The following is a 25,931-nucleotide window of genomic DNA, read 5'->3' as shown; positions in this document are numbered from 1 at the left end:
GAGTCGCGGTCGTCACGTAACAGCATGCGACCGCGTGAATGCGAGCGGGCAGCAAGCAGCGTGTCGCACGCGTGATGATCGTTTTGCCTCATCACGAGATTACTCCCGAATTCGATCGAGAAGCTAACCGCGCGTCTCTCGCCAATTATATCTAGCTCGTCCGGGGTCAGCGAAAACATTTGGTACAACTGTACCGAGGATACGCCATGGCTGGCTGGGATCAATTTTCGGACGAACAATCGGTCTGTCGCCGACCGCGATTTTACGAGGTGCTCCGACAGGTATCTGTCGAAACTAAAATTTTGCAACGAGAGAACGAGCGTCTTCGGAGCGAGAAATGTCACTCGGTCAGCTTTCTGCGCAATTAATATGGACCGCGGTTTTACATAAGCTTGTAGTTTGGTCTGCGGGCTTATCAACATTCATGGGTGACAAGCGAGAGATAAGCGGGCTGAGGTATCGAGTGGCGCGAATGTTGCGCGAGGGTCTACTACGCTGCGAGGTTCGTTTTCGCGAGTCGAAAAATTACGAGGAATCGGGGAAATAATAATGACAAAAATTTGTTAATTCTCGAACGGCTAGCCTCGCTGCCGCTCGACTTTGTACCGTGACTTTTGCAGTGTTCCCGACTGCATCGTTCGCGGAAAAAAAAAAAAAAGAATGCGCAATTACGCAACGTGTGGTATGCGACGCGTGCACCGTCGTTACGTGGTCCCACGCGCGCGCGTGTCAAGATCACCGCTCGAGGAGGCCTCGGAAGGCCCGCGGGACGATCGCGCCGCGGAATTCTCAGGATAATCTCGGCATACTCACGTGGTTTCTCGATATAACACGTCTCTAGTTTTGTATCCTCGCGACGTCAAGATCGATTCCCTTAAATCGTTTCTTCTTGCACCTATTGCGACGTATCCGGCACCAGGCGCGAATTCCTCGGGGATCTCCTGGGTATTTCGCACTCTCCCGAACTCACTTCGCGTCGAGACCGTTCGATCAGCGGCGCGGCGAGTACTCGGCGCCGGAGTGATTCCACACGCGTCGCGGGGGGCACCGAGGTCGGCTCGTACAAAAGTAAAAAAAAAAAAAAAAGGAGAAAACGAGGGATAAAACGAAGGAAAAGGGAAGAGAGTTGCTGTTGCCCTGTTGCTAATGCGGGACGCTGAGTGGACGCGGAAACGTCGGCGGATCTCTCTGCTCTTCTCCTCCTCTACGGCCTGTCACTCCACCCGATTAACTGCTCTCCGGCCTTCGGCGAACGTGGCGACTCGACGACGAGGTCGCGGCGACTCCGCGCGAGGTACTGAAAAGGGAACTCGCCGCGCGCGCACGCGTACACGTTACGCACACACCCACACACACGCGCGCACAATGCACCAGCACAGACGACACAGTCCCCGACCTCTCCGCTCTCGGTACCTGTGCGCGCAGTGTCCGTAAGTTAGTGCAGCGGGTGTCTCTCTCCCTCGGGCGGGGGTATCACCGTGCGCGAGACGCTGAACAAGAGAAAGAGAGAGAAAGAGCGTTTTATCGCGCCCCTTCCTGCCCCCCAGGCGATCCGTACCGCGCTACCAAAGTGCGAAACAACGCTCGCGAGTGCCGCTGCGAGACTGGAACGCGGGGTAACATGTGCGGGCTCTTACATAGCGCGGCGCGGGTGGAGTGGAGGAGAGAAGAGGTGGTGCCGCGTAGTAGGGATGGTCTCCCTCCCTTCGAGGAGAGCGCTCCGGAGTAGAAGGGAACTGGCAAGGACGCGGGGGCCTCTGGATTGCGAGTCCGGCGACGTCATGTCGTGTCGGTCACTCGCTCTCGGCGAGCGCCCTAGGTTCGTTTCGATGCGCGTCTCTCCTTCACGCCTTTTTTTTATATTATCTTTCACTTCTGATTACCCCTCAAGACACACTAATCCCTGTAAGCTCCCCGAGCGCTCTTTCGGAGCCACGTTAATGCGTTTCTCTATAGTCGTCCCAATTTTTTAATTTATTTATCTACAATATTTATTTATGTTTTTGTACTTATACGTAATAAATAAAACTTGAAATGCACTCCATTGTTATTTATAAATATAATTTGGCGTGCTACGAATTTTTTTATGCATTGGTATATGTTGGAACAGGTGTAACGAATCTGCGACAAACACGCGGGATTAAATTCGAAGCTTGGCCACAACGAAGCCACTCATCGCGAAGTCCGATTTACGGAACGCGGGAACGCGCACGTGTCTGTCGGGCGTTTTAATTTCTATTTTTTACCGGCACGGCACGGCCTAGATTCGCCGGAGTAACGCAAATCAAAGTCGCGGCGCGCTCGCGAGAGGAAAATTACCGGACGCGGGAAGAAGATGCGTATCAAGACTTCCGCGACGGGCTGTAAGACCGGGAGCGGGAGGCACAAATCTCTTTCTCGCGCGCGGTAGGCGGTACGAGGCGGATAGAGAGACGTTTTGTCTGCTCCGTGATAACGAGGGGATTCCGTGCCGCTCGGTTTTGCGCGACACCGCGCGCGTGCGCCAGCGAAAGCGATTGTAAATCTCGTCGCTTTGTATCGCGCGAGCGTTAACTTCGCGCCCCGGCCGCGAATTCACCTGCGGGCGTTTCACCCGTCGGGGCCTTTGTAATCCGCGCCAGCGGAACAATAACGCGAAAGCGACACTTCGCTCGCGTCTGATATCGACAAAGCGGAGCAGCCGGCGATTCGGCAAAGTCTCCTTCGCGAAACACGGAGAGAGAAAGTTCTTTTTGCCGCGTATACTCACGCGAAGTTTAGACAAGCGGAAAAGCTCGTCGGAGAGCGAACAACGCGGCGTTTAGCTGGATCTTATCTCGTCCCGTTTGTTCGCGCGATTCGCGACGGGTATTAATTATCAATTAGCGAGCGGTCGTCTTCGGGTCGGTCCGCGAAGTGGTTTCACCAGTTCCAGACGCGTGCGATTGGGTCGCAGGCTTAAACGGCATCCCGGCGGTTTAATTGTTCGATGAAATTACTTCGGATATTGCGGCCGATTTCCCTGGGAATGTACTTAAGTTATTCGAGTAGCAGCATTGATAGTTCCGCGGCCACCGGTTCAACGTCGGTCCCAGGCACCTCCGGCGCGTAATAAGGTAAAAGTGACGGTCTCGTGGGAGCCAACGGTACACCGTTTCTCTTTCTTTTCCGCCGAAATCGCCGGGTAATTTCGTCGTCACGGCGCGAGTCGTGCGTCCGCACGCGCGTTTCCGTAAAATTTCACCTCGCAGCTTGAGGGGTTGAAGGTGCCGTGAAAACCGGCACGTGTTCGCGCGTCACCGCGGTTGTACATACATCGCATTTTAACACAGCGTGGGGCTGTAGCCTTATCGTACTTCCGCTCACGTCTTCCGCCGCCGCCCGTATAAGTCGCCGTACGAGCCTCCTTTCCTTGCGATCGGGTCGCTTTAGGGCCGAGATCCTACCCGCAGGGACACTAGCTACGACCATTAAGGGTCCTTCCTCCTCTCTGAGAAATGTTTAGTGTCTCCAATAACGATTTCAGCCGACCAATTTAAATTTAGAGCTACCTTTTTTTTTTCTACCTTTCGCAAATATAAAAAAATAACGGATCGGTACCTCGGCCGATTTCCTCATCGCGATATTGCAATTTTGTTTCCGCGGGTCGACGAGACAATCTCTATCCGTCGAGTGAGAGCCAGAGAGAGAGAAAGAGAAAGAGAGAGATTCATAAACGTATTCGTGCGCGGGACGCGTTATTTTTCCGCGTGCGGTGCGGACCGCGCATCGAATCGCGCTCGCGACAAAAATAAATTGGGAGAAATCGCCCAGCGGGCAAGCGGGCGAGGGAGACCAGGCGAAACAAAAAAAAAAAAGAGAGAAAAAAAAATACGCTTTAGGATGCGGAAAGCGAGCTCCTCGCGTGCGAATAGGCAATGCAAAATATTTGCACGTAACAATTGCGTGTCGAAATGCGAACGTGATCAAGTGCGCATTTCAACGAGCTCCAGTTCGTGCTCGATATAAACGAAAAATAAAAAACAAAAAAAAAAACAAAAAAAAAAAAATAGGGAGAATAAACAGAAAAATTGCGAAGACTAATACTTCCACCGTTCGAAATCCGGGCGCAAATATTGAAGTTTAATAATTGCCCGCGACCGCGATGTTGGTCGAATAATCTTGACGAGTATGAGATTGTACAGAGATACGCGAGATTAATCATAAATATGAAAATTATGCCTGATGAGAAAGGCAAATCGTCGGCGTGGCCGTAAATGCAGTTGCACGAGATGCATTTGCGGCGTGCCGTGGATCGCGAGCGATTCGCAGGAGGAAGCGGACGGCTGAAAAGAAACCTTCGGCGTAAAATAACGCGTGTGTGTTGCTTCGTGTCGATACGCGAATAATGCGAAGAGTGCGGGCAAAGAATAAACGTTTGGTTCGGGCGATACGCCGAACGATAAGAGTCTGGCGGCCATAAAACGCGAGACAATACATGCCTGTCTCTCATTCTCGCTGCACCGCGTTTATGTCAGAAATTTATGCGCTCGACTATAATTTGAATTATGATTACACTTTGCGTTTGTTCAAATTACGTGAGACAATAATTCTTTTTTTTCTTTTTTTTTTTTTTTTATAAATATACCTTTACGAGACCACAAAAAAAAATCAAGAAAACGCTCGAAGTCACGATCGAGTGTAATCACGACACATTGTGATTCACTCACTCGTGTGAAGTCCCCGCGACCGATAAATGCAATCGTGTTGCGCCGATAGCGCCGGTGTTATCGTTCGCGAGAAAAGCGTAACGTAATTGTAAAGTACACGCGCATTAAAATCGCGTTATAAATTGAACGCGATGTTTATTTTCAATATCACCTTAAACAATTTCGCTTCGCGTAATTATATTTAATACAATACGCAAATACGCGTTTATTATTAACGGTATGAAAACTTTAGCTGGGCTGCATATGGAGCTAGCGGCGTCAAATCTAAACTACTGAAATAATTATCAAGGGCCAAAAATACACCCCGTCGATAGTCGTGAATAATAAAAATAGAATTAATTTAAGAAATGCTCTGCGTGATCTCAAAATTCTGATAGAATTGTCGATTTCAACGTAATACGTATTTGCTCAGTTATGATGAGGTTCCGGGTTAACTTTTCAGTTTCGCTGAATTATTCATTGGAGATATAGAAACGAGCCTATCGCGAGGGTCCAAAGGTGGGTCGTCGCGCAAGCGACGGCTTGGTGGAAAGCACCGGAAAGCGCAGGCTGGAAACCCATCGTTTCGGAACGTACGATTGTCGCAAGGTGCGCAGATTCGAGCGCATGCACGAACACGTCTCGTTTCGCGTCTTACGTAATGTGATACGCAACGCGCGAGGTACGGGGCGTTTCTGCCCGCGAACGGAAATCATATCCGCGCGTTACACGCGCGTTGCGTAAGAACCGTAAGGAACCGGACGACGCGACAACGTAATCGTATCGGCGCGGAAGCGCGGCGGAGTGCACACGTGACACGCGCGTACCGCAAGCTGAAACTGATCTTCGAATCCACCTTTTTCAACAATTATTCCAATTCCCGCGCTCGTGCGCGGATGAGATCGAAAGAGGCACGGTAACCAAGGTTGAACCGTCGCTCCGTTGCTTAACCGTCGGCATATTCTTCCGAAGAATTCCCCGAGATTATTTCTAAAAAGAAGAAGCGCGATCCACGCGCGTGTAGCAATTCACACGCGAACGTATCTTACTGCTCGTAAAGCGTGAACGAAGCGGAGATAAATTATACGGTTAATTTTCATGTCGAAAGATATCGGCAACGTTACTGTAACTAAAGATTCGATAATTTTCTGTTACTTAACATTCCAGGCGCGGTTACGAAATCCACGTGTGTGCATGCCCACGTCGCTATCGTCGGGCGCACGATGTCGGAAGCGACTTGGCTTCAGCCGGAAGTCGGCGCGGCAATCTGACTCACGGCGGGACGTACGTTCGCGCGATATCCGCGCGATGTTGTTAAGACACACGTGCGTAATTCGGACGTAACGCGAGGCCACGCTTCAGCGAGTACGCGCCGGCCATTCATGAAGCCCCGGACCCCGAGACGCATTCTCCAAGCGTCTCTCCGCTCGGCTCGGCCGGTTGATCGCGTACGGGAGCCGGTCGGTGGGTCGGTCGGTTCACTCGATTTCATTCATTTGCCGGATAATCGTCGTGTTCCTGTTTGCAGCCCAGGGACGTGCCAACGCGCGTTCGAAGTCCCGTGTCGCACACTGAATGGACATCGCGGAGCACCGCTCGTTATTGTCTTCCCGCTGCTGACACCGTCTAAATAAACGGACTTTGCTTCTCGCCGTGCAAAATCGCGGGCTGTTACGAAACGGTACGCGGCATTCCCCCGTCGGCCTTTCGTGGCGACGCGAGCAAATCATCGAGAGCTGCTTCCAGCGAGATTTTACGAGGCTACCAAGCGTTTAACGTCTGCCGTATTCTAGACTAAACTATCCTCCACGCGGCAATTGTACTCGTGATTATATCTCTAATTGTGCTTGAAACTTTCCGAGATGTTACCCCGCGAGAATTTCTATCATCATCTTCGTTTAAAGGCATGTCGCATGCCTTTACGTAGGACGTAAAAGTGTTACACGTACTTGACAAGCTAAAAATAATGTTTGTCATGCTGAACAAGAAAATAGAACTGCCTGTTTTTTTTTTCTTTTATATAATTATACTGATATGACGTAAAAACATTGTTTGGTTTAGAAAAAGGCACCTATGCAAATTTAAACTGAAATAATTATCAAAGTTTACGTATATATTTATCATTTCATATTTTTCCAAGTCTCGAAGAGCTGAAAAAAATTGTTTTAAATTTTGATAGCTCCATTTTTTTTGTGCTGACCAATTTAAATCGTTACGCAATTCTTAAAATTTTTTTTTTACTTTTTAATGGGAGAATTCCGCTTCTACGACGCACGGCCTCACATGGCGCGAAATTAGCAGACTGCGAGCGGAGCGATGCGTATACAGTGCACGTGTGCGCGTTGCACGCGGGGGCCATGCCAGCACCAGCACATTACCGGCGTATGCCGGCTCGGCCACGGTCATCTCGGGACCTTCTTGTGCAGCCACTCACACGCACGATTCGTGATACGCGTACGCGTACGTTCGCGAGGCGTATTACGTAACAAGCGGTGCAATTGCGAACGTCGCGCGTAGACTGCAATGCAATGGCACGACGGCCGGCGAGTTCCACTAGCCTTCCCCGCAACAACCTTTAATAGATCTCTCGTCATTCATAAATCCGGACAATGCCGGGGCATAATAAGCGAAATTTTGCAATTGTTGCGTCACCGTATCCGCGCGATAAATTTTCACGACTTTTTTTTTTTTTTTTTATTTAACGGACGGAAGAAGTCTCGGTGGAAAAAAAGACGACGAATCGTTAGTCAAGTTCTCGAGTAACCGCCATCATTTTTCAACGATAACGATGAAACAATTATATTGTTTTTGTCTAGGCGCAGTGCATTAAAAATAATGGTCGCCCTCGAACGATTCTTATATCGAAAAAGAGTGAATTGATGCGCGACTTTCCGCGAAGGAAGCGGCTAATTTATCGGCCACGATTTGGTCGATTGCGTACGATGGATATCGGAAAAGCGCGGGAGATATTGTTCTTATCGCGCGATGAATTCGTTTGCAAAATTGGAATTTTTTTTTTTCCCCCCTCGAGCAATTCCAAGAGCGCCGTAAGTGCCGGCGATAAAAAGTAAAAGTGTTACAAACGCGCCGACGATCCGTCGAGCGGTGACGTCGAGCGTAGAGGAATATAACAGCACGCGATCATGCAGCAAACCTGAAATGCGCTTATCGATTATTGGCGCGTACTTATCAGGGAGCAGCCGAGCTCTTGACTCTCGTCGCCGCGGCTCCCACCGAAGCCTCTCGCGAAAACGACCATGGCGAATGCCGTTGCTTGTCGCTTATGTAATTCGGAGCGTAGTATCGCTCTCGCGATTTAACGACGTTGATATCAACGTGCCATTCGCCGTTAATCAAACTTTTCTTTTTTTTTTTCTTTTTTCTTTTTTTTAGATCTTTTAACTCGGTGATCGATTTGAGATTTGAATTTTTCGCAAAACATTCGCATCGATTTAGACTTCTAAATACAGCTCGGCTAAATTGTATTCTCCCCCGACTAAAGCTGGCAATCTTTTTCTTTTCCGCCTTACTTTTTTTTTTATACATTAAAATAAAATTATTTGGAGTAAAAAAAAAAATATCTCTGTAATACAGTAAATTGTACGTGGCGACTATTAATGGCATGTAGTTAATGAAAGATGTTACTCTGACGATAATAGCGTTGTGTTATTTCATACCGCGCTAACAAGGTATGCACGGTGAAGTAGGAGTGATGTGTCGCGACAGCTAAAAAGGAAAGTTACCATTGGCATCTATGGATGTGTCACTTGACTCGCGCTAATAACCGATCGGCGGCCGATCGACCTTCGAACGTTGAAATATTGCGCACAACGTACCTGCGGCAGTCCAATGCGTCCAAGGTTCCACGATTAGTGGGTCACTACGTACAATATGTCGTTTACTTGAAGGATCGTTCGCGACACAATTAAACGTGACGGATCTAATTAACCAGCATCGAATTAACAAAATTCACAGATGACAGGGATATGGAACAAATGAAATGCGCGAAAGCCGAGCTCCAAAACGCACGTGTAAAAATTAAATTAGTAATTTGACTTGCATACGTTTGCGTTAAATATTTATAATTTTTCGCAGAAGAAAAGAAAATATATAAGTATCTAGCTTCGCCTGTCGATCTCTCATAATTGCAAGAAATACTGATGTATTATGACAAAAACATTTTTTTAAGTATATTAAAAATGACGCGTTGTTGGTAATGTAAAGAAATCGTATATTTATCGATCAAAGTTGAAAATAAAACTTTAGCAAAATCGATGCGAAGACTTGCCATCCGGGACTTGAGCGCTGTATTGTTTCATCAAATTAGAAAGAAATTTTTCTATTTCTTTTCCAAAGAACTTCGGTTTCTTAACTTTGTTTAATACAAAGCTCAATGTAAAAACGACAAACGTAATAAGGGAGTTCGAAACTCTTTCGATCATTTGATTTAAAACTGGAAACTTTTCTGAGTCCCAAGTCTCGGTCAGAATTCTTAATAAAATATCGCTTGCAAATACGGTGAAAAAAAATAAAAACAAAATTCTTCCAGCAAGACATATGTAAAGCAAACCTTTTTGCCCAAGTACGAATGTTCTTTACGAATATCGGTTTCTCAAAATTATCTTTAAATTTACGCAAATCGTGTATTAATGGTAACTGTGACGCGTAAAAGTTTACCGTGAATATAATTTGCATTATAAATTATATTTACGTGAAAATACATCGTGAGTTGTAATTGACCGTTTAATATTGCATTTATCATTGTTAACCGTAGCATTGACGTCGGCGCGGCGACATTATTAATATTGACACAACGGTAACCAAAATTAGTGTAACAGTAAATCTGTTACGTTACGTTAAAATGGAGCGTAATAAAGTAATCGTAGCGGACGAGCCGAAGCACGAGGAGACATATACTTAATGAAAAATAAAAAAAGGTTAATCGACGTACATCGCGTTATTAACGACGAGACGGATCGAATGTTCGCGCGCGGACGGCCTTGAGCTGGTGCACGCTTGCAGTCGTCCTGACGATTATTTAACGCAACGGCATAAGCGTCGCCGACGTAACAGCGGCATAATTTACGACGTTACACTATAGCGCGGCGTGCCGACCCCTCTTCTCGACGTCACGCGCGATGTCGAACGGCGTCCTTGAATTTTTCCTTCCGGTCGTGTTATAAATTTTGACAGTAGGAAATAAGTCAGTGACGGGAGACGGGTCTATTGTTCCGCGCCCACGAAAGGAAATTATATCATTACCAATAAGTTTATCTTTAACAATATCGCGGTAAGTGCCGCGAGCATGTCCTCATAAAGCCAATTGTTTTCTTATTAGCCCCCATTTTTTTTTCCATCGAATCTACGCGAGGATGTTGCGCGCGAGAAGCTTATTAAATACAGAGTACGTAACCGTCCGTGGAGCACGGGATCAATTTTTATTAAAACGCCTACACATTGGCGAGTTTTATAAACACGTTGCGACAGTTTCGAATGCGCGCAAATGCACCGTCGTCTTTAGCACCTCGGCGAATTTAATTCGGTCGAATGTGAAGGCGACGCCGAAGGATCTTCGTCACGGTTCGTTAACGCAGAATAATACGCGCGTCTTCTAATTCGTGGCGACGCTGCGAAATAGTCGTTTCGCACCTAAAATTGCGCGAGAAGAATCTTTTCGATCCAGTGGAATAGTACCGGCAGCAACCAGCCACGATGTGCAATAAAGCGCAGAGCGATAAAAGCGGTGGCGGCCAGATAATGGTAGAATAGTACCGGTAACGATTAGTCTGCCGCTCAGTCGGACGCAGTATCTTAATTCAGCGTAACGACAACGCTTATTATGAATTTTCTTACGATGATACGTTTCCCTGACATTTTTTTACAATTGCCCCGCCATCCGTTGCACAATTTCCAAGGAGATGCTCGTAAACGGTTCATATAAATCTGGATCTTAACGATGCTGTTAAACCAAAATTAATTCCCTCGCGTATTCCGAACTCCCTTAACGTTTACGATGCGACAATTATACGGTTGAAATCATGACGGCAGTAAAAATCTTTTTTCGCCAGCCCATTTATATAATGATTTACGGTATATTTATAAACTAAAAGCGTATATTGTAAAATAAAAATAAAAAAGAAAGAAAAAAGAACAGTAATAAATATTCACGCAATATCTAATCTTTCTTTCAATGTGATCGAAATACTTTCTAACGACTGTCCCTGATGTATTTTTAATTGACATATTTTGAACGAGGCCGTACATAATTAAAGATAAAGTGGCAAACAATTTACGCTACCGTGTCACGTAGAAGAAAGTGACACTTTTTTTTTCGCCGCGAAGAGGCACTGAGGTGTTTGTTGACGTATAATAATGCAAATAAATTTTTTAACAAATCGACGTCGGGTCGATTATCTAGGCGCGCCTCTAAAAATATCGCTCCCGAAAAATGTAACGGCAGGCCAAGCGAACTTGCGATTGGTCAATCGAACATATTGTCGTGACGAAAAAAGAAGAGTAAAGAGAAAGAAGAAGCAGAAGGCGGTCGGTCGACGTGAACTACGGCCAAAAGCCAGCGGTGTGGCAATCGTTGCGTTCTCCGACGTTCCACCAACTCGGCTCCTCCGCTCTAACCGTTTTAATTTAAGACCACCCCTTCAAATGTCACGAATACGCATTCCGTTCCGCGCCGCCTCGCCGCGAGATTGAAAACATCGCTTTCATGCAGACGCACGTTGACGATTGTACGCCGATTTTCCCTCGTGCCCGATAGTTTTTGTCCCGTCAAACATCGCGCGCTAACAAAAACCAGATTCCGGCAATTTGACTTTGATCACGGCCCCGCAGGTCTCGCGGTCTAAATTCCGCAAGGAAATAATCTCGATAAAATTCTCAGCGAGCTCTTTTACTTTTACTCGATGACTAAATAATCAATTTCACCGCGCAGTGAATCATTTCAGCGGAATATTTAAAATGTCAATAGCTATGATATTAACGAGGGGAATTCGCTGACACATCGGCGTGAGCTTCAGGTATCTGTTTGTCGATTTAAAAATCTTATTTTTAGCAAAGGCGCTATAAACGCAGACGAACGAGCAAGCGATAAAAGGAAAAAGTACATTTGTTGCGTTGGATTAAATGGCGCGCGTAATGTTAAACGAGGAGCGCCCAAAACAACACTTACTAGTACTACTTCTGGGGATTTTAATAGGCTTAAGGAGAGACTCCAGAAATCTCCGAGCTTCATCGCGGAAACGCGCCTGGCGAAATTCGTGCCAATCCCTTTTAATCGTGTTTACGAGCGTGCTCTCTTCTTCTCTCGTTCTCCCTTTCTCTCATAACTCTCACCCATCGCTCGTTTTCTCGCGCCTTCGCGCGCGAAACGGTGGTGCAATTTCCAGTTACGAGCGAAGGCGACTGACGAGAACTCCTCGAGGACCAGGCTAACCTTGTTGCCGCTACCCGACGGCGTAAAATATAACCGCGCCGGGCGAATTAGAGCGAATATATTTTTCTTTTTCTCTTCGGGGTACGCTTCGTGACCGCCGTCAACTTCTGCGAAAGTTGATGGCCCGGCAGAATGGCGATGCGCGCGAGACGGGTGAAGTAACTCGCTTAGAAAGTTCATCCGCCATCGCGCCACGATGTATGCAACGATAAAATAAAGGCGACGATAAACGTAGAAAGAAATTATTGTAGAAACATTGTTTTAAATAACATCGGAATGTCGTAAGCGGAGGCGACGTGGCTCGCTGACGACACGAGACGAGACGAGATACCGAAATAGAATTGGAACTTTCTTTGAGAAGAGAGAAAAAAAAACATTAATAAAATATAAAACTTGAAAGCGCACACCACGAAAACGAGTTATGTATTGTTTGTGTTTACAAAAATATTTTGTACGCCCACTATCTTTGACCGCGCGATAGATAACGCGGTGTCGTTCGCCTCGCTGGTTAATTAGCGGATCGACAGCGATGTTCGCGGTCACGGTGCCTATTTTTAAGACTGTGAACAACTCCAAAAAAAGAAGAAAAAGAAAAAAAAAAGGAAAAAAAAAATCCTTGAATCTCAATCGATCCGATGGCGAGTCGCGCGACGATCCAGCCGGCGACTGTGCCGTCTGTCGCTCTTCCGCGGGCTCTCTCTTTCGCAGCCGTAATAATGACGAAACGCGCCGTCGAGTGCCACGTCGACCCACATTTATAAATAGAGAGGGTCTCATCCCCGACGAGGCGAAGGTGCGCACCGTGTGTCATCCCAGGAATATCACGGCCGACCGAGTGACCGGCTGTGCCATCGTGAATGAGACTCCGACGATTGCGCGTCTGCGTGCGTTGCATATGTGGACGCGGCATGCGGAGCGAAATTTGCCCAGCGCGTAAGAAAAGAAGACCCATTTTCTGGCCGTCGCGCGGTTAATCTATTATTATTAACACCCGGCTTAAATTAAATTGACAAAGTGCAGAAATATAATGTTTCTGTTCGTCTAAATTTGCCGTGTACGTTCGCGAATCCGTGGAAAATGGGACTTTAGGTACGCAGTGTGTAGAAACAATTCCGCCATGAAATGCGTAACGCTTCTGCTATCTTTGGCTGTGCCGCACCGATTACGTAACGAGCGAAAAGATGACGGATCGCGGGCTACACGATGTTCAACGAAGACTAATGTCGCGATCGGATATTAATTATAATCCCGAACGTCCTAAAAAATATCTATTCGATAGGGTTAATTAAATTTGACGATTTAAATTCAAGATTTCGATTCGAGTTTGCTATTGCACAGACATTACTTGTTTAGAGATTGACAAAATTAAATTTTACGCAACAATACCACCGGGTTATTTATACCCCCCGCACAGTCAATACATTTGTAATCGAATGGCAAAGTGCAAAATATAATTAATAGAAACGAATAAATTCCTAATCGTTACCCGCAGACAGCTCGCGGCGGCGCATCGCGAGCCTGTGCATGAATCCGTTCAAGAAAGACATCGGGGAGAAAATGTTTTTTTTTTTTTCCATTTTTCGCAATAAAGGCAAAACGCGTGCCAGCTCTCGCGGCACTTTGTGCGCTATGGTGATTTATCATCGCGCCGCGGGGACATTAGGAATGCGCCTGGCGATACAGCTGAAATTTAAATCAACGTGGTGTCGTAACGACCGCGAGACCCGCGACCAGCCACGGCGGATTGGGGAAGAACGACCTCGCCGTATTATTAGAGAACATTATTATATATCTGCATTACGTGACGATGCATACGCGTGCCTTCGCGGCGTCGTGCTTCGTTCCAATCGCGTGCGCAATAAACGCTCGGTGTCACTGCCGGCAGACGAAGGCATTGGGGGCTCTCTTGCAAACGTGCTTTACAGAATTGTAACGTAAAAAGAATCTCCCTAAGCGAAACTCTGATTAAAATAGTGAAAATAATGTTAATGAAAAATATTGGACGCATCGAGAAGAGACGCGACGTTTTATTATTTCTTTTAAGGGAGTACTCGTGTCATATTACTGTTCAATGAAGCACTCAATGAACGTTTAATTTAACAATTACGAGATAAAAATTTCGAAGCAATATATTTTTACGCCGCATCGTTCTAAGCAATTTTACCCGAGGGTGCTTTCCATGTAAATAATAAACGTAGCATTACGGCGTTAAGGCACGACGTAATGAGATATAATGATGAATGTTATAATACTGTTTATGATCTTTTTTTAAGTCTTGAATTTTTATAGCTTTCTACGGCATTAACTTTTTTCCAATAATAAAGATAAGTTAAGAGAAAAACGTGGTCATATAAGTTAAACGTCACGAAATATTCACGTGTTCTATTATGCGAGAAAGGTAAATTATAAATTTTAATTTGTCCACTTTTAAATAAAATTAAAAATTATACGCACAAAGAAATCGAATTGTTATTATAATTACCAATAAGTATGTTAAGAATTGTTAACATTATTTTAAGATATTCCTACTTTGTATTCACTTTTAGCGAGCAGAGCTTTTAATAAAAAGATTGTTTTAATAATACATAATTGTCCGAGTTATTGACCAAATTCGAGCTTTCGGTTTAATCCGGTCAGAGTATTAATCGAATTTCCGATAGAATGCAGACTGATTTTATCCCGACCCGGTCGCCATCGTGAGCCATGCGTTGACAACATTGTTTTCGCTTTTTCGCGGTTTTTTATTTTTTATTTTTTTTTTATTATGCGTATGCTATAGATGGGTCATCGATTGTCTGCCGCTCTGTTAACTTTACGCGCCACCGGCTTAACGTGGAAGTGAAAAATACCATCTGGAAGTCAGCCAGTAAAACTATTTCCAGAGCAAGTGGCATAAATAGCGTTGTTGTGGCGAACGGATGTTCGTAGCGGACCTCGTGCAAAGTGAGGAATTATAATCAGCGAGGTACCAACGCGATAGTATTAGTATAAAATAATGCCGCGGCACATTACCCAGGATGTTAGGTGAGGAATAATGTATGAGTATTGATGTAAAATCGCCATAATTATAATTTATATAACAACGCTGACTTATTCAGCAATTTATTTCAAATTAAAATTTTTAATTTAATTTGCCGAATTAAAAGGTTATAAATACTACGCGATCCATTTAATAAAACGTGTCAAGCTTAATGATATATTTAAATGTGCAATTAATAAAATTCTAATTTAATGGGATTAAATCAACGAATCAATTTAGTAAATAAAAAAAAAAGAAATTCAGTATTGCACCTCACTTTATACAAGATACGTTCGCATTATCGTCGCGTAATCTGTTCGTACTCATCGCGACGAGTTCCACAAGGCATACGCAAATATCGTCGCGGATACGCGGTGGTCTGTGCGCGGTTTAAGTGTCGTACTTTTCCCGCTGATAAGCGGCATATGATCGAGCTCGTAAATTTCGCTTATCAACCGAATGTCAAGTTGGTCAACTGGATTTGCGGTAGACCGAGATCAATGGTAATGTCCCGATGGTTAAACGTTTTATCAGGAATCGATAAGTTGCAGATATCAAAAGTGCGCCATACTACGCTTCACCTCGTAATTACGCTTCATTTTCATAATTGCAAATTGACTTTATCGGATCGATATACATGTCACATTTTTCCTTCTTGCGATACAAAAAAAAAAAAAGAGGAAGAAAAATTATTATCGCGAGCTCGTCCCGTCGCGAGCTTAAGAAGTGCCGTTTATCGTGCTAATCGCGGATTCAAATCGACGATACCGGCTGCCATTTCCGAGAAGAGATCGCAATGATAGACACTAATGTGTATCATTGTGATCTCCCCGCTGAGATTTACATAACGTGGAATAAATCCGCGTCGGCCGTGAGCGCGCCAAAGGTTAATTGCAAGGATCTCTCCCGTAAGATTGCCGTGTATTTCGTTATCTTGTAGGAAGCGCGAGCGGCGCGTTCCGTCATCTGAGAACGCGAGATCGAACGCGAGAGAGTTTCCGCGGCTCTTTGTGACAACCTGACGCATTCACGCACGCGACGCGGCTATTCCATTATCTGCGACAGGAAAGTTACCTTATTGTTCGCTTGTGGAGATCTGCCTCCGTTCTATTCTTGAGTTTCGAGCACGTCCTTCAGCTGCAAGCACACAAAAAGAAATGTCGGTTATATATTTGCGTGGCTAACACGTTAAAGTGCATATCGATTATCAATCGCACGCATGAGCTCACGAATCAATTTTTACCGCGGCATAAATGAGCTCTTCTTAATAAAAGAGTCTAATTATTTTCACTTTATGCTCCGCCGGAGATTTTTTACACAGCGCCATAAATCCCCGAGATTTAATCTCCGGGCTTTTCTTTTTTTTCTTTTTTTTTTTTATTTCCCTGCCATCATCGGCGAAATCGCTTGGTCTCGTTTGCTTCTAGCAGCCGACCAATTTCAAACGCGTGCGCTAGATTTTCTCGCGAATACAACGAAGTTTTGGCAAGACGTAACGAATTACATTTGTTGCACGCTGCTCAAAATTGCAACAGACAAGGTGGAATAGGAAAATTATTTTACTTTTCAAAAACTACGACTGTTCGAACGTTTAAATTGGACCGAGCAAGTCAGTGACGAAGAACGTGTGAAGTTACGTTAAAAACCTATTTGACCAAGATGATACAAAGCTGTTTGGTCATATAAAAAAAAGGTACACGTGCTCACGCGGAAGGCTCATAATTACCGCGACCGTGAACCTCGAGCAGTCAACTGTTATTAGTAAAGTTCACAAGTTGAAGTTCGTGAGACCATGCGTGCGTAGTCGCGTGTTGCGGCTACCAAAGCGGTTTAAGTGATGCATTTGTATGACTATAAAACAATCGTTCTCGTTAAGAATTCATTCATGCTACTCTATTAAATTTTTTCAACAGTAACTTCAATATTAATACACGTATAAAAATAATAATAAAAGAAGACAGTAAAAGAAAAAGAAAAATTTTTTTTTCTTTTCTTCTCTTTATAGAAATTTCCAAAAGACTGTCTGATAAAATGCAGATAAAGAATGACGAAAAATAAAATACGCGCAAAATAGTTATTGACATAAGTTTCTAATTCTACACGTCCGTTGACACACATTACGCCCCGTTCGTTTTCGATTTTACGACTTCCTTCGTGAAAGCACCAATAGTGATTCAGCAATGCGTGTGTCAATGTAAACAATAGATTTCTCGTTATCGCTTGTTTGCGCGTATCACTGGGCATTTAGGAAGACCAGGCGATGCCGCCGACTGTTATTAAAAAACAAGCCGGCTCTTAATGCGCTCTCGTGACGTTCGCGCGCAGGAATGCCGTAATCTCTGTCGGACGAGCCGTCGGAAATTTCGCGAAATACATTCGTGAGTCACGTTCCGTGGACGGCTGACCTGATCCAATTTCGAAATAATCCCCGAAAGAAGGAAAAAAAAGAAGAAAAAAAAAAAACTGCGGGACGAAATACAATCGCGGGGAGAAAAAGCGGTCACCCGCCGCGCGATTCCGAAAATAGCACGCCTGCGTCTTACAACAAAGGCCCCGAAACGCACGAATGCGTCGTATCGGCGATTAACGATACGCGCGAAATCCTTTCCACTGGAAAGCTTCTCTAAATCGGACGGAATATCGCGAGGGAGCTTTCTCGTCGCGCCGCATAATCGCGACCTCGTTTCGGCTTTTAGAAAGAGTTGTAAAGAATATTTTCAAACAATCGATATTTTAAAATTGGAGAAGGTGGGCGCCACCGTAAACGAAGCGCTCGATTAACTATATGTCGTGACAACGACTTGCATCGATTTGCTCGAAATAAACAGGAAGTCGGACGCGCGCCGTTGACGTAATCGCCGCCAGTCACTTTCGTCGCGCGAAAATCCGAGGTTTTCATGCAAAGTGGCAACGATCGCTTTCATAATAGCGAACGTGTTACGGCCGTCGCGATGGATTTCTTGCCAGGCCAGAAGTTTCAAGCGTGAGTGACACGGCGTGCGAGAAAGTGATCGGCGGCCTGTCCGTCAATAAAATAGAATGTCCTTTTTTTTTTTTCACCGTCGCTACGGTATTGATACAATCGTCTGTCAACGGTCACCGTCCGATTGGACAATGGACTTCGCTCCAGACCTGGGAAATAATTTCATTTGCACCGCGAAATCGCATTTTCGCCGGCGAAAAAAGGAATTATCATTTCCGCCTGCCGTTCTTATCTGCTATTTTTCGCGAGTGACGCAAGGGTGATCGGTAATCAGTTTCGACGACGAGTTTCTTTGTAAACGGTCAGATACCGAGTAAAGCAGCTAATTTAAAATATAGCAAAAAACATATTAGAGGCATAAAACACAGCGATAACATGCATATAATGTAATGATTTAAAACGTGTTATTTTGTGATTCAATAGTAATGCCCGAGATAATTGCACGAAAATTTATTTACGTAACGAGAACGAAATCCCAGGAAAGTCACGACTGTATTCTCGTGCGGTAACAAATCACGACGCGACGTGGACATTCGCAATAATGCCCGAAGTGGTTCGCGTGCAGGCGAAAATGTAGGAGCCATCTCGCGTAATCAACTTTCTCGCACTCGACTCCGCCAGGGTCAACATTACGTCGGGCAGACGCAAAAGAGGCCAGCCGGCCTTTCCGACTCGCCAATAAGGGAAAGTACAAGAGGCTTTTGACAGAACGACCCTTTAAGGAGCAAGTGGGGTAAGTTCCGACGATGCCGGCAGGGACGACATATTGATCGCGCGGAAAACATTCAGCCCAGAAACGGGATCTTCTCTTGCATCTTTTCCGCCAGTGATAAAAGAAAAAAGAAAAAAAAAACCTACACGAGGTTCGGGGTTAGATCGTTATATATCTTCGCGAGGAATTTACTCGGATATCGGCGTGCCTGAATCAAGACGCTTCGACTATGTCTCAGAGATTTAAATCAGCGGCGACAGCTCGTCGAAATCTGTCGTGAGCGAGGGCAATCTAACGTTGAAGGAATTTGCTCGAGAAAATTGCGATACACAAATTGTACATAATGGTTATTGTAGGGTGGCGGGACGGTAAAAAGAAATAAAATAAAATAAAAAAAAAAGAGGAAACCGAGCTTCTGTCGACATTACGAGTACTTTCATGAAAATGACTCCGAGTCAAGTACACCCTCGAAAGAGAGAAAAAAAAAAAAAAAAGGAAAAAGAAAAAAAAAACAATTCCAGCTTCTTGACTTGTAATACAAGGTACAAGCGATTGTCGATCCCGAGACGTTCGACAAGCGCGGTAATTAACCGATAACAAAATTTCTATAACTCTTAAGTACGCATGATGCGAAACGCGTAGCCGAGTGTCCCAGATATTGCACTGGAAGCGCGCGGAGAGCTGAGAGCGCGAAAGGGAGAGAAAGGGGGGTCGCTAAGGGTGCTCATGTTGTATTTAGAGGTCGTACGAGGGTTGATTTCTCAAGGACACGGCGATGACGTAGAGAGGGAGGGTGGCGGTCTATTTTAACGGGCGGACATAAGTGATCGATCCGCACGGGCATCGTACCAACCTCCACGAAAAGCAGCTTAGGCGGCGGAATATTTCGCAGCCAGAGCTACCGCTACGCTATCGCGATCTTCCATTTGCCCGTGTACCTCTCCTATTCGCAATTTCGGGCCGCGGCACGCGAGGTTATTGAACCGCGTTCGGCCACAGTGCCGAAGAGTAAGTTTCACTGCCGTCGAGTCTAAGCTTCCCCTCGTTTCGAGCCGAACGGTATCAACCGAAATTGATCGAAATCGCGAAATTAAAGCGGAGCAGCTGGCAACGCGATTCGTATGCTCGTCGCACGGAAATTCTCCATTATGCGCGAACTGTTGGGGATCATTATTCCGGTATCTAATATTACACAGGAAATGATACAATCGCTTAAACGGATATAAATGCGTAATAAATAAGAATGATTACACGGAGCGTTTCGAGCCAATCTTTACAGGCGAACTTAAGAATAAATTCTTAAGATTGTCCTCAGAAAAAAATTTCAACGGATTAAAATGCCGAGGCTACAAACAAAATTTGCGGAGGCTGCCTATTTTCATAATTTCAAACCTTCTAAAGTCTCAGAAAGAGTCTTCTCTCTACCTATTCTATGTCAGATGAAATACTTTATCCGAAAAAAATTCATTCGGAAATCGTCCGAAGAAAAGAGGAAATAAAAAAATATTAAAAAAAAAAAAAAAACGGCTACCTCGTGAGGAAATCTAGGGCAGTCCGATAGGTCATTACGGAGATAACACTACCGGCTTCTTTAGAGGCATTTCTGCAAGCTGCGGCTGTTTCTCCCTTTGGTAATTCTCTCCTCTATCTGCGCCGGGGACGTACGTAGGAAGCCAGGTCGCCGGGCGCTTTTGTAACGTGGGCGGAAAAGCTGAGATCAATATCAAGCGCGAATTGGAACGTTACGTTGCGAAGATCGACCCGTGACCCAGTATGGACCCGCCCGTAGGTAGGGCGGCGATGGTGGCGCCATCCGAAAGATTATTTCACACACATACGGGCGGAGGCACGCACGCACGCGGGAAGTCGGTCAAACGCGATGATGCATTTTCCGCGAGCGAATTTTTCCGGCTTCCTCCATCTCGCGCCTTGCCGCGAGTAATTTCGCACGCGCGCTCGCATTTCCGAATGAAATCGCGTTAACTTCGACGATTTAAATTGCTATCAGTCAATATTCGCTGGTTAACTATCGCAATCGAATCGGCTTCTCGAATTACGTAGGTACGCTTAGCCGCGTTGCAAGCTCAAAAAAGAAAAAAAGAAAAAAAAAAAAGTTTTAAACGTTCAGAAGAGCTTCTCCTGAAAATATATTCTAAATATATATCCGTGGAAATATCTCAGATGTTAAATAAAGAACCCGCGATCTTTGCAATCGGTACGAGTTATTGCATAATACTTTGCATACAGAAAGACCTGCATATATATAATTTTTTTTTTTACCATCAAACAAGAAACGATTACAAAAAATTAAAATGACAAATTTTGCGGCTCACATGGAAAGCTGATTCGTCTAAAATGGATCATGATTTTTTTTTCTCTCCGTAAAGCCGATTATCTTTTATGAAAATTGATGCTAGTGTAATCGATCGCACGTGCTAGATTCCGACCTCTTACTAACGGGTGGTGTATTAAATACTCGTCGCGTATATTCGACATGAAAGAGGCTTGCATCTAGCTTATCTATTTACAGAGAAAAGTTGGAAATTTACGTGGCGCACAATGCCACGAAGCCATTTTGCGAATCACCATTTGTCGAGCTAAAATTAATTCCGCGCTCCCGAGATTAGAACAGATTTCGCTGGGTTTCCCTTTGCCGGGTTCATTATCTCGTTCATTGTCAGCATCTTGTTTAATATTTAATCACTTCTCTGTCTTCGGAATTTGATAATCTCGCTAAAGTTATCAGATATGATCAAAGCCCTCGTGAAAAATATATATACTTTGTCTTATCAAATTTTAAACTTTAAAGAAAATATCCGTTAAAAAAAAAAAAAGATTAAAAGAATATTCGGTATTATCGGAAAATCGAGCCTCGCGTTAAACTAATGTCGAAAAATTCGGTGCACTAATTAATTCGCGAAGCGGCGAAAGCGATTAAGACCGCGTTACGTAACCGGGGGCAGAAAAGACATGACGTAGCCTTGAGAGGATACGTTTGGCAGTGCCCGTGATGCATCTCGAAATAGCGGCGTCGCCGCGTCGGCCTCGGAAAAGTTGTTATTGCCCGTTGTTGGTTCGGCTCGAACTAGTTTCTCGTAACGTCTACGGTAATGCAATTTGCCTATTCATGTGCGCTCGGCGCGCATACAGTTACGCGCGCACGCACGCACGCACGCACGTAACTTCCTCGAGTGTACACGCGCTGATAACGTGTACGTGAGAGACGTGTGCGCGTACTCTGACGCGTATCGTACGTGACGAGTAGAAAAAAAAAAAAAAAAGGCAATAGTCATGGTCCTGATTGAGATGCGCATAATTTACTGGGTAAATGCCCAGAGATATACGCGAGTGATTGGTTCGAATGGTGGTCTGCATTCTTTTTCATCGATAAATACATTACCCTAGCTTAAACGTCGGGCGAACGGTTGCTTTTGTGCCCGTCACACGGATTTTTTAACGATATTATTACCGAGACGTTCGGTCTGCGCGAAATGGCAGTGAAAATTTAATGGATTTTTACGTCATTCAAGTATGCGAGACATATGTTCCAATATAAACAAATGCGCGCTACATTTGTCGCACATACCGCATAATGAAAGACGTTCAGTCAGATGAAAAGCGTTACGTCTGGCACTGCGCTACGCGCAAACTGCGGAATCGACGATTATCCTCCGCTCAAATAAAATCACAGTGGACGCGAAGTTTTTCCCTAAAAATCCGTCCGCAAAATTTATTGATTAAATTCATCGGAAAGAAGGAGGTTAAATAAATGGCGACGAGCGGCGTAGCTTGTAAATGCAAATTATATACTGAAACGTGTTTACTTCCCATTACTCAGTAATTTTTTTTTTTCTTTTTCTTTCTTTTTTTCCTCCATCGTTATCGCGGCCATTGTCGATTCTAAATTCAACCATCTCACATGGCCGGCTAAGCTTCGGGACGAATGCAGAAAGAACGACCGAAAAAAGAACCTTTGTTTTCGCGTCGCGCATTCATATTTCGTTCTAGCAGGCTATGCCGAGCTTTTACCCTGGTACGCCGAGAATCTGCGTGCAGTGTAAATCTCTTATGTCTTCTGAAAAAGTTCCGTGGCGAGGAAAATAAAGAAACGATTCCGCGAAACGTTACCGCGCGTATCCACGAAAATACGAGATAAACTCGGAAAGAGATTTCAACCGTACGAAATCGAGAGTGAAAGAGTACGACGTTTGGCAGTTCACGTCGCACGAGTGGGTAGGTACGTGCACGTTTATCAAACAGTAGACTCAACACAAATAAGTAAAACTAATTTACCTTTCATTGAAAAAGCGTGATTCATATAAATTTTCCACGCCTCGTTAAAATAAAATTCGTTGATTCGTAAAAAAAAAAATTTTTTTTTTATATAAAAATGCTTTCTTTGTAACAGAAATTTTATCCAATATTCACGTGTGTTAAAAAACATTTGCGCATAAAAAAATATTTGTATCTTATCGTTAATGAACATAGATTTCTGTTTTCTAATGACGCCGATCGAATGTTTCGCAAAATCGTTCACGTGCTACAAAAGTCACGGCGGCTACTTCGAGTTAAGCATCATCGATTTACTCCGTCAACCGTGATTGTCAGTTTTCGGCACGGCTAATAAGGTTATCATAACAGCAGGAACGAGCTGCACCCGTAGATAAGTCTTTTATTTGTAAAAGGCATTAACGTGGATTTGCGCGTCACGCGCGCACGCTCGCCGCGCTATTGTTCGCTAAAGTTTCGCACGCGGTAATAAATTGTGCGTGATAATGTGTGCAATTTGGAAGACTAAATCTAGAGCGTAACTGCTGTTAATTATGTTGAGCTGGGATACGCTATTCTGGTTCCCACGAGGGTTTTCTTAGCCATTAATCATCTATCGAAAGACAATCCGTGTCTTTTTGATCTTGCGTGCAGACGTTGATTTCGCTACGCGTAAAACAATTACAACTTTTTGTGAGCGTTCGGGGCGATTTGATTTTACTGAAACACGGCATGTTCGTGATCTTTGTCATCGCGCAACGCTATTTTATTCTCAAGCAAAAGTCGGAACTGAATTAACGTTTCGTTTGCAAAGAATAATTATTATAAATATTCCCGTTGTTTTTTTTTTTTTTTTTGTTACTTTCTGCCCGAACAAGCGCCGTCGATTTAAAGAAACACTCGGTCACATATCCGCTATTGGCGCGGCGTAATACAATATTACAAGCGTTGGTAGAATATATACGCGACACAAGAACATAACTCGAGAATAAATAGCGAGAGAACGATCGGTGGTCGGTCGCCGGTGAGCGGCGCCGTTTTGTTCGATGTGCACATGCACTATGCATGCCCGCCGATTTCGTGCGGGCAATGCAAAATATCGGCCGCCATAAATTCGCGCGGATATCATCCGCCTGCTCGATTCTCCTTTCCTCTCCTCGCCCCTCCTAGCAATACCAAGCTCTACCGACGATGAAGCGGTTGCTTTAAACGCGCTCGAAAATTATGACTCGCCGGAAAAAGCGACGGATGACGCCGAATCAAAAACGAAGCGACGCGATATTTTTTGCACAACTCACGTACGGCCGGCCGATTCGAATCGGCATCGATTAGGTCGCCAACCAATTGCGTTGCACGCGGTACGCTTGCTCGTGTCCCGGAAGCTCGTCGCTGTTACTTCGCTCTCGACGAGAACGGCTGTGATTTCTTCGCTTCCCGTTCTCGCGCACATTGCTCTCCACCTCATGCCACCTGCAGATAATTTTTCCCTTTCGCTCTGTTCGTTCGACCTTTTGATACGCGTAAATTTCAATTTCGCTTCGCGCGAGGGATAAAATGAATTCAAAGTCGCCGGGAGCACTGTCGCGGTGCAGCAAATTAATTCAATTTTTTTTTCTTTTTTTTCAGAATTCGACGAAATTATTTTTATTTCAACACTGCGTTCAATTGTCTGCAATCGTTCCTACATCTCTTTTATTTTTCTTCTGCCTTACGTTATTCGCTGCTAGAGTTATAAATTTATATCTCATTTAGAAAATTTTTTTTTTATTTTGCAAAATATTCTTCGACAATTTCTTTAAATTAACTTTCTACTGGATACTATCGCGTTTTAAAACAGATCCAAGAAGTCGATTCTGAAAATGTGGGGTGTGCGATCTATAATGTCTAATAAAAATCTAAGTCGCGAGCAATTGGATAATTTCTTTGGCTCAAGTGCAGTAAGGCACGAGGAAACCTTGAATTTCGCACGAGCAAAACGTCACATGTCAACGCGTCGTTGTATAATTACGACGTAGTCATCATAGAAGACTGACAAATGCGAAAAGCGAAATCGTCTTGCACTGTCGCTTCGCGCCATTCCATTTTCGTAAAAAAAAAAAAAAAATGCTATTACGTTTACCAATTAAGTCTACGATGATGTATCGAGCGACGGTGACGTTACTTCATAATTCAATCCGTTTCCAGTAACAGCTACGAGATAACGTTGCGTAATCAATGTCGCAGTCATATCCGCGCGACGGTAAATCGATTATTCCGTTTATTCCTCGATCTTGCCGCGAAATTCGCGGGAGGCACCGCCGGGAGAAGTCGAGAACCGATGCGATCGCGCCGCTCTTCGCGTGTAATTTTTCACGTGTCAAATACTGGCCGACTACGACGGGGGACCTCGTGCCGCCGGTGGCGATCGATAGGTGCATTGCCATGCCTGAATATCGCCGGCTTTCATGTTAAATGCAGCGAACTTCGAAGAAGCGGAGCGAAAGTATAAATAATGCTCGTGCGTGCGAGGTGGAAGGGAAAAAGTACCGAGATTCGCGACCAGTGACTCCGATAAAGTCTACCCGAGGTTCTTAAATACAAGACGAACTCTCGTTTCAACGGAAACCTTTTTAGGAGATGGAAAACTTGAGAATTATTCCCGGCGTTTGTAGAAAATTTGTCCAATTCACGTTTTTTTATAAACACGGGGAAGGCATATATATCTACGCGAGCTGCGAGGAAATTAGTATAAATTATGAATGAGATGTTAATTCAGTCTGCTAAATTATTTGAAATATCGCTGTCCCGCTGCTCGCAGACCGTGCGGGAGACGTTGCAATTTCATAACGGCGATA

At 44.7% G+C, this 25,931-nt stretch overlaps 1 protein-coding gene across 2 annotated transcripts in view; it reads right to left on the bottom strand.

The window, feature by feature from the left end:
- The window catches only part of LOC139102569 (protein Tob1), a 62,161-nt gene that overhangs the window by 32,248 nt on the left and 3,982 nt on the right, over positions 1–25,931 (bottom strand). The window contains exon 2 of one of the 2 annotated variants that reach the window (XM_070656567.1): positions 16,208–16,270. The gene's annotated coding sequence lies outside the window, so the exon portion shown is untranslated. Of the gene's footprint in view, positions 1–813; positions 4,003–16,207; positions 16,271–25,931 lie in introns of those variants that run through there. The other variant, XM_070656568.1, reaches the window with a different exon arrangement.

The sequence above is a fragment of the Cardiocondyla obscurior genome, linkage group LG05 (genome assembly GCF_019399895.1).
Source record: "Cardiocondyla obscurior isolate alpha-2009 linkage group LG05, Cobs3.1, whole genome shotgun sequence".
NCBI classification, from domain to species: Eukaryota; Metazoa; Arthropoda; class Insecta; order Hymenoptera; family Formicidae; genus Cardiocondyla; species Cardiocondyla obscurior.
This window is presented reverse-complemented; position numbering and strand designations above follow the sequence as displayed.